Raw genomic sequence first — 13,664 nt, forward strand, 5'->3', positions numbered from 1 at the left:
GAACAAAAAACAAAACCTTCTCTTAGATTGAGTTATTGTTACAATTATTACCGACACTCAATCAAAAAGAATAAAATTACAAATTTACAAATTTTGATGAATAGTTTAATATAAAAGAAAAAAATTGGAAATGCATCTCTGAAATGAGATGGATATTACCCTAATTCTTTTTTTTTAAAGATGACCGGTAAGGGGATCTTAACCCTTGACTTGGTGTTGTCAGCACCACGCTCACCCAGTGAGCTAACCGGCCATCCCTATATGGGATCCGAACCTGTGGCCTTGGTGTTATCAGCACCACACTCTCCTGAGTGAGCCACGGGCCGGCCCAGATATTACCCTAATTCTGATCCTGCTTTTCTTTTTTATAAATATAACTGCCGTTCATGTAAACAATAGATGAGAACGGAAGGAATTTGTTATAGAATATCCCTTAATTCTTTAAACTCCTTCTGAGTTCTATATCAAAAGTCACAGGGTAATTTGTTAGTTAGGATAGGTGAATCTTTGTTCCAATAATGAAAAAACCCTGAAGTGTCTCTCAGTGCTTAGCACACAAAGGTTCACTTCTCACTCTATTAAGTCCAGTTCTGCCGGGGCCTTCCTCCAGGGCCGTTCTTTCCATGTGCTAATTCAAATATCTGGACAGCTCTCATTTTGTAGCTCTACCATCTCAATACAATGCCTGGCCACAGTTGTCCCCAAAGAGGAAGGGAGAACGTCAAGGTGATATTCTGGCTCTTAAACACCTGGACTGAAAGTAACATGCTTCATTCCACTCACATTGCCCCCCAAACTGCAAAGGGGCTGGAAATGTCTTCCAAGTGGACTGTATCAGAGTTAGCAATCACTAAAAATTATTTGTAATTAAATGTCAGCTGACGATGGATTTTGGTCCTACCTCATTTTATAGAGAGCAAAGAATTGACACCTGATTTATGAAATTATTTCCCAGTTATTAGAGTCCTTCACTTTTTCAATTCTGCCATGATATTTAAAATTCCCCCTTTGTTTAGTACTTAGACATTTATAGCCTCAGATAATGCCTATATTAAAGATTTAAGATGAGTAAGATATGAGCCTTCCATCTTGTAGAGTGAGAGGGGCAATTGTGAAAAGAGCCACCTGGACCTCAGATATTCTCAGACAGACTGTTTTTTAGAAAGAGTATATGAAAGGACCTGTAAATAGACTGCCTGAAAATTTTATATGCCTTCTTACCTCCTGGAAATCTTTACGTACCCCAAGCAATACTCATAGATGAGTGATTGCTGCTTTGGGAGACTGGGGATATTGGACTATCCCAAATTTGTTCAAAAGTTGAGGGAAAATTATAATTCACGGTTTAACCCAATTCCCTAAGATTTACCAACTGTGAAATTAGGTTGAAATAAATCACACAGGGGAAAAGATAGACATCTTGGGATGAGAAGAGATGGAAATACAGTGGAGAAAGCATGGGTAGGTAACAGAAATAGCCCAGTTTTGCCTTGTGGGGGTGGTGGGGAGAGAATTATGGCCTCATTATCTCTTTATCACTTTGGGCCTGTCTTGTTGCTGTTGTTACTGAAGTCTGTTGAGAGTCACCAGCTGCATTCTTATTCTAAACCTCATTCACAATCCACCAATACACATATTTGGGGTTCAGAAACAAAATGTTAGAACTGGCATTTTTATTTATGTTTTTTAACTGAAACCATAAGAAGAAAACTAAGCTTTAACGCTTTTTATTATGCAGAATCGGGTCTACTAGTTGGATGGTCCCATGTCATACTCTGTGTGCAAGCTACCCCAAGGGAAGATCTGAAAATTCTCATTTTCAAAGAAGTGAACAGGATGCCCTCACAGTGTTTGCTTTTAGAACTTTCTAGTGTACTATGGTTTACCTTTGCCTGGATAGGTGAATGTATGTACTTGTATATTTAGTTTTTTTTTTTTTTATTGTGACCGATAAGGGGATCGCAACCCTTGGCTTGGTGTTGCCCACACCGCGCTCAGCCAGTGAGCACACCGGACATCCCTATATAGGATTCAAACCCGTGGCAGGAGCACTGCTGCACTCCCAGTGCCGCACTCTCCCGAGTGAGCCATGGGGCCAGCCCTGTATATTTAGTTTTAACTAAACTAAATCTCACACAGAGTGGATAACTGGATATACAACTATTCCTGGGAAGAAGCCACACAGATTTGAGTTACTAGTAATGCTAGTACAAATGAATGACAACAAAGGCAGTGCTGATTCTTGCATTGTAGTACAAGCTATATTACAGGGAAAAACAATTATATGTAGCCAGATGTTACAAGAATTTAGCCAAAAGCCAACATTATCAGGAAGATCAAATAAAGTACAGACTTTTATTCACAAAGTGTGCCATGAATGAGATAGCAACTAGAGATGAAATGAAACGTTCATGATTAGCAAAATACTCAAAATATTATGTGGGGAAAATAGAATAGTTTGGTTAGGCTTCCTCGACTCAGGTCTGGTTGGGGGTTCAAGCAGCACATTCTTAATTCTTTGTAAACAAGTTGTGCATGGGTGGAGTTAGTGTGCATGTGCACCCATGTATCTTTCTAGTTATTGCTTTTGTGTGTTCTGCAGTTTGTGAAGCAGGCTGGCAGCAGAGAGCTCATGTCTAACAATAGAGCATGTTTACTCTGCTTCAGTTTCAGTTTTTCTTTGGTTTTTGCCGGTAGCTGTTGAGTTTCTGAGTTTCTTTTTGTCTTGCCTAGCTCATAGTGTAGTATGTGCTAAATAAAGACTATTCCTTCTTCAACCAAAGTTCCAAGGACCATTTTGTCCAGTTACCTAGCTTATAGACCTGCGTGTGAAGGATTTGTGAATGGGCTTGAGGAGTCCGTGAGCTCCAGACCCAGCTCTAGCTCTACATATTATTACACCTTTATCTCTTTTGTATGATAGTTAATACTTATAATTTATAAGTAACTAACTGTGATGGTTAATTTTAAGTGTCAAATTGAGTAGATTAAGGAATACATAGAACACTGGCAAGGCATTATTTCTGGGTGTGTCTATGAGGGTGTTTCCAGAAGAAAATAGCATGTAAGCCTGAGTGGACTAGGTAGGAACCATCTGCCCTTGATATGGGCAAACACCATCCAATGCACTGGGGGCCTGGAGAGAACAAAACTGGAGGAAAAGGTAAATCTCTTGCTCTCTTCCACTGGAGCTGGGATAGACTCTTCTTTCCTGCCCATGGATATCTGAACTTGAGATTCTTTAGCCTTTGGGTTTCAGGATGTTCACCAGTGGCACCCCAGCTCTCAATCTTGTGGTCTCGGACTGAGAATCGCACCATCAGCTTACCTGGTTCTAAGGCTTCCAGACTTGGACTGAACCACGCTACTGGCATCCTGTTTGTAGACAGCCAATCATGGGACTCCTTAGCCTTCACAATGGCATAAGCCAGTTCCCCTAATAAATCCTCTCTCGTATTTTTATATACATATCCTATTCATTCTCTAGCTGGAAAACCCTGACTGATACACCAAATATTTACATATTAGGGGTAAATGCCCAAGGCTTATTTACTGATGGAGTGCCTATAAAAAACCTTTCAAGACCACAGCCTAGACTTAGTTCTGTCCATCACAAGTGCCAGGAGGCCAGGGCCAGAGCATGCCTCATGCTTCCTTACATACCCCACTTAGCAGATTTAATACATGGCTAAATGATTAAACTCATGACTTTACTATGAAATATATTTCCTATTTGTGTTTCTGAAAATTCTGGGAGTAAGGTATCACACAACCTACAAAGCTGTAGCTTGATTCTGAATTACTCGTATGTGGTGTGGGTACAGTAACCAGATTGGTTTTCAGTAATACAGGTTGAATATCCCTTATCTGAAATGCTTGGGAATAGAAGTGCTTCAAATTTGAATTTTTTTGGATTTTAGAATATTTGCATATATATTACTAGCAGCTAAAGGGGGCTGGGAAGATCTTTTTTCCCTTGGGGGCACTGAACAAACTGCGTTGCGCACCTGCGTTTTGACTGACCCCTCAAATGAAGTCAGGTGTAGAATTTTCCACTTGTGGCATCATATCAGTGCTCAAAAGGTTTCACATTTTGGAGCAGTTTTGATTTTGAATTAGGGATGCCTGTATTTCAAACCATTCCCATTGCTTTAGGAATTGAACCCATGTCAGAGTCCATTTGAAAGGCTTATGCCTGCATCCTTCTCTCCCTTTAATGTTAAAGGCACAAGGAAAATAAGATAGAATTTTATCTGGGCACACAAAGCCATGTTTTAGAGGGCAGTTCTCTCAGATGACTGTTCTTAGACATTATTCTCAGGAATCCACTTTCAACTACTAAACCTATATGAGGTCTGCAGTTAAATTAGCATTACAGAGGACAAAAGAATGTTAAGTGGTCTTCAGAATTAAAAGCAAGGGTTTGTCAGCCTGAAGGAGGATCAGCTGAAATGATATCCTATCTGCAAATGTTGTTTGAAGAGGAGACATTAAAATGAAAGAGGTGAAAAAAACAGGACAGAGAGAGTCAGTCATTTCTTTTTTAATCTAAGTTTCATTCCTGGTAGAGAATCCCATTACACTGGACATTTTGAATATTGGATCAGAACTGATGATGTGTCTAAGGTATGTACAATGGCATTTAAACAATGATTGATTAATCACTGTACAAAATTCTCATCTCCTCATTCAAGGTTGTTTTTTGTTTTTGTTTTTGTTTTTTAAAGAAGAAACTCTTATTCACATATTAATTCAGTCTGGAAGATCTGATATACACAAGTTAACTCAATGTAAAATCTTCAAAGTGAAAGCCAAAAACAGGTTGACAGGTTTATAAAGCTTGCCTGGATTTGACCCAGAATAGAAATGTCTACTCTCAGGCAAGTTCAGCCCATTCTTTTTCCAGTGTGCACCTGAGCTGTGGGAGCCAGCTATGAAAAATTCATGCAGGATGCTTCAACAGTCCCACCTATGTCCTTAACATCTGCTGGCTTCACATCACATTAAAACTTCAAAGCAAATCCACCCCTGAGATGGCAGCAAGCTTTCACTGGGAGCAGGGGGATGGACAGTTGAGAGAAGTCCTCTCCTTCCTGACAGGAATATATGTATGAAACATGCTGTAATTTATCTTCCTAACCACACAAAAAGGGGAGAAATAACAATGCTGTCTACTAAACATGCACAAACAGCAGGCAGTACCATTATGGGACCACATTTCACTTGTAAGTCATGCTTTTTAAAAAAAATTATTTATTTTTATCGAAACCCCCTTTATCTTTTGCTTCCCATAAGCTTCAAGTGTAGCCAAAATATTTAGCAATTGAAAAGGTGGTGAGGTTTTTGAACTCTCAAGTACACAGTTGTGAAATGTATTATTTCCTCCTGTTTGCTGGGTGATCCAGTATCACTTATTCAGATGTTTTGGGACGAGGCTAACCCGGTTGCTACTCCACTCTGATGCTCTGCTGTCCTTGCAGAAGGAACAGTTTATTATGACAGGAAACCTAAGGTGTGCCTACATGACACTCTCCAATTTAAAATTATAGTAGAACCCACTAGGAATTTAATTTCTGGTATCCTACCATCCCAATCCTATTCCCTACATAAAGATTCCCAACTTTATTCTGCCGACACCAAGGAAAAATTTATCTTAGTTAAATGATAATTGGCTGAAATATCTTTTGATTCTTCAGAAATGCTGGCTGGCAAGTTTTTAAAATTTTCATCAATCTTGTTTGGTGTTTTTATAAAAGCCTGCAGCAGCAAAAAAAAAAAAAGATACCCAAGTCTGCAGAACACACTATATCTTACTACCAGTATAAACAGGTCTTGAGAATATCTAATTCCAAAACACACCAAGTGAGGTGATGTGTCCTTCAGTATTCACAGCCTCACAAGGTGATGGGAAGCCAGGTCCTGAACTTTAGTTTCCATCACACAGAGCACTCAGCGCAGTCCAGAAAGGAGCAAAATTTAAACATAGAATTCTGGGGTTTTCTGCTGATTTATAAAGACTTTTAACCTTTAGAGGTTTTCAAAATAGAACTTTTAGTGAGAAAATGGTTAATTGGGTGCCATTTAACATTTAGCTAAATCCAATATGTCAGCAGGAAGGTTCTTCTAAGAATTAAAATAAGGTAGTAAGTTCCTCAACCTCTTCTCACAAAACAAAGTGCAGGTTTTCTCCTAAGATTTAAAATAAGTCCATATCATCAACCTTCTTATATCTCACCTTATACACATTTTACCTGGTGCCAAAGAAAAGATAAAAATATACAAGGGAATAAAATGCAAGCCGGTTAATTGTAATATTTATGAGCAGCTTCCAAAATACTTTTTGGTTGGGGTAGAAACTGAAATTATTGAAAAGAAATTTACATATTCCAATTATCTAACACCATGGTATTGCATTAATATAGCGATTTTCAAATTCACTGTATTAGTTTTATTTTCTACTAGCCTTTATAGAGTAGGTATGAAGGAAACTACTAGATGCAGAGTATTCTATAACTTTGTGATGTTAGCATCATGTTAACCAGAATTTTGTGGAGTGATTTATTTCCCCTCTACTAACAGATAAAAGCAAATATACTTGTTTCTGACCTAGAATTCCACTGCCTTTGACCTATTATTATGCTGGTATTTATATTACAATTGAGTGCTGAATCAGATTTGCTAAACAGAATAAATGGCTCTAGTTGTAAAACTTGAAAATCATTAAAGTAATCACAATCTACTTGATAATACAGTTTCCATCCTTTATTATCACAATTGAAAAAAAATCTTCATAGATTATATTCATTTCCACTATGATTCTTGATCCAGACTGTCCTTTAAATAGCAGTATATCATGCACCCGATTTTGTGAACCCCACACCTAATCAATGTGCATAATTCTCCAAAGCATTAAAAAGGTGCTACTTATCCTAAATCTGCATCCAATGTATGATCTAGAGAGAAGGATTCAATCACTTAAATTAAGGAGCTGACAGCAGGATGACAACACAGCAGGGCCACTTAGGATCACGCACCAGGAATGCAGTGGGCATACAAGAGCTCACTCAGTTAATTCCCACAGACTCCTGCACCCAGTGTTTGCTACAAAGATGCACCCAGTACATTCTACTGGGCCTAAAGCAATTGTATCCCTCAAGGACCATGTGAAGCAAGCACTATCACCCTATCCCATGTATGTTTCAAACTACCTGAAAGGGAAAACCATTCCTTCAAGGTGTTTTTTTTTAAAAGATGAAAGCCACTACTATATAGAAAAATCAATATAACTCATTCTTGTAGGACGTGATCATAATATTTTGAAATTTACCATCTGCCACAACTATTTCCTGACTGTATTTTCTCAAAAGCATAATAATTGCATTTCATACCATGAAGCTTCATGCTGCAAACATCTGATGACATGCCCTCTGGTATGTACGTTTGAATCTAGTCTAGTTCAGAGTTCTTGCTGTTGGTTATTTCCCCCTTCTCTAGCAATTAACTCTGCTAATAGAATTTATGAAGCATTCTTTCAAAGGCCAAACATTTAAACTAAGGAGGAAACTAAAATGTCCTTAAATGAACTGTACATGTAACTATGATTTGTGTGTATTCTCTTCATGAGTCAGGCTTTTAGTTAAATCAGGTAGAAAATATGATTAAGTGATTCTGCTTTAATACTGTTAATTTTAACATAACTTAATATATTTCTCAAATATTTTATTATTAGACAAGAAGAACATAACCAGTGCCTAATCTAGTCCCAAATAAGGTTCATGGATACAATTTAAGTCAAAAATTTTTTGCTGTTAAAAAATATATACATTAACAGTATACAAAAGCAAAATTATTATTTAATCCACAAAACAAATAAGACCTTGCATTCAGAAATATCAGATAGATTCACATTTTCTGCATGTCACTTCAAAGGAAGCAGCAGCCCTAAAGCTCTCCATACTACTGACATTGGATCAATATTGAAGCATAATTACTATACTAGAGAGATAAGATTTATTGCAAAATGTCCCATCAGAGAGTGATTATTAATTTAAGCAAGATTTTATTGCTTTCAGAATTATCATTTGAAATTTCAAAACTCACTTGCTATGCTCAAATAAATGAATGGGCTTGTCTTGTTTTCTCCGTTCCGCTCATTGACAGCCTGCACGTAGTAAGCCCCAGTGTCACTCGCTGTCGTTGCAAGGATCACCAGTTGATTCTCCAGTGTGATGGCTCTGTTTCAGAAAAGTAGAGGACAGTGTCAAAGCCACTCCAGGGATTACTTATTTGTAATGTAAAATTAATTTATTAGACTACCTATAAAGGAATGTCTAAAGGTTAAAAAAAGGTCTGATAGGGCAAAACCAAAACAAGACAATACAGTGAGCTTTCTCGGGTCTGGTTGACACACTCCAGCCAGAAGTGTCTGAGCATTCCAGGTGCTCTACATGTGTACAAACCCTTGACTGTGAGAAAGACGATGTTTTGGGAGTTTGTTAAAACTAATTTATAATAAGACCAGTTAGAAGAAATTCTAGAGGAGCTGTCCCTTTGCTTTCAGGCAGGGCTATTTGATCACACAATGGTCACAAACCTTTCATATAGAGGGCTGGACTGCCAAAACCCTGACTCCCAGCAAATTAATTTATTGTGATTTTCTCCACCCCAAGTCCAGGCGAGCCTCATTGAGTCTTTGTAAATCTATTTCTACACTGGTGGGCAGAAGGAAAGTTGCCAATGGGCATAGAGCTGACCCCATTCAACTTAAATTCTTCCATAATTATCAATCCAGGCCACATATTCTTCACCTGTGCTATCTCCGCTCATCCCTAGGAGTGCAAACATACAATTAAATAGTCTACCTGATTATGACCAAATCTTTCTCATATATCCCAATTCTAATGCAACAGGAATCTCTGAAACATTTGATTCACCCTCCCATTCTTTGAGCCACTGAGGCTCGCAGAGGTTAAGTTGCTTGTTCACTCCGATGCACCCCTTCGCCATTGTAATTTACTCTAATTTGTTAATTTTGGCCCACCCATTCTGAACTTTCTGAGCTGGCAGCCTTCTGATGCTGCCTGGGAGCTGCAGAGTGAGCTGCCCACTCCCAGCCCAGGCACAGCCTGCGCAGGCAGAAAAGGCTAGGTGTGGCCCCCTGGAGGTTGATCTTGCTGTTTTTATTCCCTGTCTTTGTGTTTGTCTTCTTTGGTACTTTTTGGGAGAGAAAAGAAATGTAAGCAAAGCAGAAGTAGGTGTGAAAATGGATCTAAACCCAAGTGTGAACCATCCCATGCCTTTCCTTTAATGGTAGGACGCCATTATCTTGCAAAAGTGAAATGTGTCCCCTTCCTCAACTTCTAGTGTATTTCACAAAAAACAGAAACAAAACCTCCCAATAAAACTGTGTTGGAGCCTGAAAAAACGAAGTTATTTGTCTGAGGTAACACAGCAACTTAATACCAAAGGAGGGACAAGGTCTTCTCACGTGTAGATTAATTCTCTTCCAATCACATCATGTAAAGTCTCTCATTGTACTACTTATTTTAAAAGAGGAAAAAGAAAAACAATGAAGATACAACTTCCATAATTCCAAGCAACTTTTAATCGAAATGGATGTCCTATAGTATCCTTTGCTCATGTTATAATTCTGTATTCTTTTTGCTACTTAAGGAAGTGGGTGAGGGAGGTAGAATTTGTTAAAAAACAAAAAACCCCAAAAGTTAGTAAACTATTCTCTGGCTGGCCATGGAGGGTAAAATGCATTCTGAGCGCCAAAATATCATTTAGTCTATGCTTTTATTTCCAAAACACTAGACACATCTTGGGACTTTAGAGAAAACTGTTACCACCATGACTGTGTTACTCTTTAGGGAATAGTTCTGTTTGTTTTTTAATCCTACACAGTTACAGCCCTTCCAGATTCAGATAATATAAAATCTCTATTCTGGTAACATTAAAAACATGCAAAATGAGTAACCTCTCATGAGGAATTTTAGTATAATAATAATAATCTTCTTCCTGCTACCTTGTGGATTGCCTTTTCAAAAATGTTTGATTTTTATACATTATATAAGATTATCTTAAGAAGTTATTGCTTATTCAGAGTTCCCATAGGATATATTACACTTTGAGGTCTCTCTGACTAACTTATTTCATGTCTCATTTAAGAAAATTTCTCTATTAGGAAGTTTTCAATTTTCAGTCCCATAAAAATATTTCAAGAGTTTTACTATAATTATTTATGACTCCTTTATAGATTCTTTTATAGAACCATAGAAATTGTTCCATTTTATTTTAGTATATGTTATACTGGCACCTAAAATTAAATATGAATATTTACTACACATGAAGTTACACATTTAATAGCACAATTTAAAAACTGAATATATAACTTTTTCTTTAACATCTGATTTTTACCATAGTAATTTCAAATATGCCTATTATTTCTTAGAATTACCCTTTTTAAATGCCCATTAATTCTCTATGTTATTTATGACACTGTTTCAAGGATATCGAAAACTAAAAAGTACATAAAAGATAAAAACCTTGTAGTTTACGTTATAATTTTTAATTTTAAGCTAATTTTTTGTTTGTTTTTAATTTCTAGATAGGGTTAAGTCAAAATCCATGAAGAAAAACTTATCTGTTGCCAAAAATGACACCATAAAAAGCTAAATCTTTTAGAGAACGTTAGATAAATGAGGACAAGTTCCCCAGAAAACTAATATTTTTCCTATACAAATCTTTCTAAACAGAGCATTTCTACAAACAACAGCAAAAAAAGAACAAATGATTTTTTAAATAAAAATATCTGAAAAAATTCATCATGCCTTCCCCCAGACAGCCACGCAATGTGAGGAAGCCGGCTCCATTCCTAGCACCAGGTTTGGATCCTGATCATTTTGTCCCAGGTGTTCATGGTGGCAATTTTATCGTCATGAGGGGAACAACCTTAGCATGAAACTGATAAAGCTGGTGGCAGGACAGAAAGAATGGAAAGTACCTGGGTCCTGATAATCTGATAGAGCCAATGAACCATCCATCTTGCAGCCTGTCCTATCTTTGGACTTTCTATTTAATGAGACAGAACATTAAACCATGTCTGAATTTGCTTAAGTTAGGGCTCCTGTTACTAGAAGTCAAAACCATTCTGACACGGATTCAAAATAGTACGTGCAATAGCATCCATTTGGCATTTTTAAAAAGTGTGTGTTCTGTGCATAGAAAAAAAATCCTATATATGTGTGTATACATAAAATGTTAACAGTGGTTAGTCTCTGAGTAGTAAGATATTTTCTTTTGATTTCTATATTCTAAAATATTTTCCAATTTTTCTGCAATAAACAAGTATCACTTTAGTTATCAAAGAAAAATGTTCAAAATGAATTCAAGGGCATGCTAAAAAATTATGATAGCAAAGTTTAATACTTTGTCCATAATATGAACTACTTGGCTTTATTATAACATAATCCCAGAGTACTCATTTGAAACTTATATTGACTTTACAGAAAAATTACAGTATTCAGCCAGAGTGATTTTCCTTTATTTTAACTTTACAGTACTTCCCCCTTTATCCACAATATCACTTTTTGCTGTTTTAGTTACTCGTAGTCAACCACAGTTTGAGGCTATTAAATGGAAAATTCCAGAAATAAACAATTCATAAGTTTTAAATTGCACACCCTTCTGACTAGTGTGATAAAATCTTGTGCTGTCCCACTCCGTCCTGCCCAGCATGTGAATCATCCCTTTGTCCAGCGTGTCCATGCTGTACCTGTTACTCACTTGGTAGGGGTCTTGGTTACAGGCTCAACTGTTGCTGGGTATCACAGTGCTTGTGTTCAAGTAACCTTTATTTTACTTAAGAATGGCCTCAAAGAGCAAGAGTAGTGATGCTGGCGATCTGGATAGGCCAAAGAGAAGTCGTTAAGTGCTTCCTTTAAGTGAAGATAAAAGTTCTTGACTTAAGGAAAGAAAAAAAAATCGTATGCTGAGGTTGCTAAGATCTACAGTAAGAATAAATGTTCTATCCATGAAATTGTGAAGAAGGAAAAAGAAGTCCCTTTTAGTTTTGCTGTCACACCTCAAACTGTCACAGTGTGTGGTAAGTGCTTAGTTAAGATGGAAAAGGCATTACATTTGTGGGTGGAAGACATGAACAGAAAGGTGTTCCTATTGATAGCAATGGGGTTTGGTACAATCTGTAGTTTCAGGCATCGACTGGGGGTCTTGGAATATATCCTTTGTGGATAAGGGGGGACTACTGTATTGAAATATATATATATGGTTTTATATAAAATTATTTCCTTAGTTTTCTCCCATCTTAATTCTACATTTAAAAATGACACCTCATAATTCTAACTTATAATTCCATGGGATAGTAATAAAGATAATAGTGGAAAAAATAACTTAGTGCAGTATGGGTGAAATGAACTACAGCTCAGAAAATTACAATGCCAGATTCATAAAGAACAAGTTAAAGGGTCACTTAGGTACTAACGATAATCACAGGAAGGGTTTTCACAAGAGAGAAACCAATCTGTTGCCCTTCACAGCTGAGATTCACTAACAAAGAAAATGCCGTAGTTCAGTAAAGGATGACTATTTCCAATGAGCACTTTCTAAGTGCTTCTGGTCATTCTTCACTTGATTCCCCAACACTTTCATTAGGTATCAGGCAAAATAATAATTCTCTATTTCAGAAAATATGAAACCTGACACAAAGAGGAGCTACCTAGGGTCTTTGACCATCAGCATTGATCAAAAATACCCCTGGAGGAAAATGCCCCTGGAGGTGGATGCCAAGACCCATCCCTTGGGTGTAAGGGAAGGGAGAGTCACCTTACTGGAGTATCTACTGTTGAGCTTCCTGTTATGCTTGCCAATGTCCGGGAGACATTGCTTTCTCCATGTCATAACAGATCATCTAGATCATCTGCTTTCAGGGGTGCAACTTTGATATAGCAGTCCTAGAAGCACTGGATTCATGGTTGGTGAAAACAGCCCAGGGGGCACATTGTAGGTGCCTGAAGACCAGGAAGGAAGAGTAATGTTATGCATTCACCCTGATCACCATGGGAACAGAACCAAAAAACTTCATTCACCATTTAGTCAGAAACTATTTGAGTCCTCAGGCCTGGCTCAGAGTAAAGGGAAAACTAATCTGAACCAGGTGTACAATGTTCATGTCCCATGAAGCTTAGATTTGGTATACTTATAAACTATGAGAAGCAACAAGAAACACTTTAATAACTTTTCCTTAAGAGTGTCTGTGGACTGGAAGGGAGGAGTTCCAAGAGGTGTCCGAAAATTTTTTCATGATGTGCCTCAAAACTTGCAAGCTAACCCATCCTTTGGCTTCCATGAAAAGATAAATCGGCTTTGGTTATCAGTAAGTATTTTGATCTTTGATGCTTTTAACACAAACTAGGATGGTAATATACACATTGATTTATACATAATGATGAAAATTCAGTCAGGTGTTCAGTAAAATAAGAACTTTGCCCATAAAATATTAAAGCATAATTTGAATTGGTAGTTTTACCATTACACATGTTAAAGGAGAATTTGATTAGTTTCAAATGACATTCAAATATATTTTTAAAAAATTGGAGTGCAAGAAAATGCAGAAACATTAGTTTTTAAACCCTTAAAAAATTTAA

The sequence above is a fragment of the Galeopterus variegatus genome, unplaced genomic scaffold (assembly GCF_000696425.1).
Source record: "Galeopterus variegatus unplaced genomic scaffold, G_variegatus-3.0.2 Scaffold3294, whole genome shotgun sequence".
Classification (NCBI taxonomy): domain Eukaryota; kingdom Metazoa; phylum Chordata; class Mammalia; order Dermoptera; family Cynocephalidae; genus Galeopterus; species Galeopterus variegatus.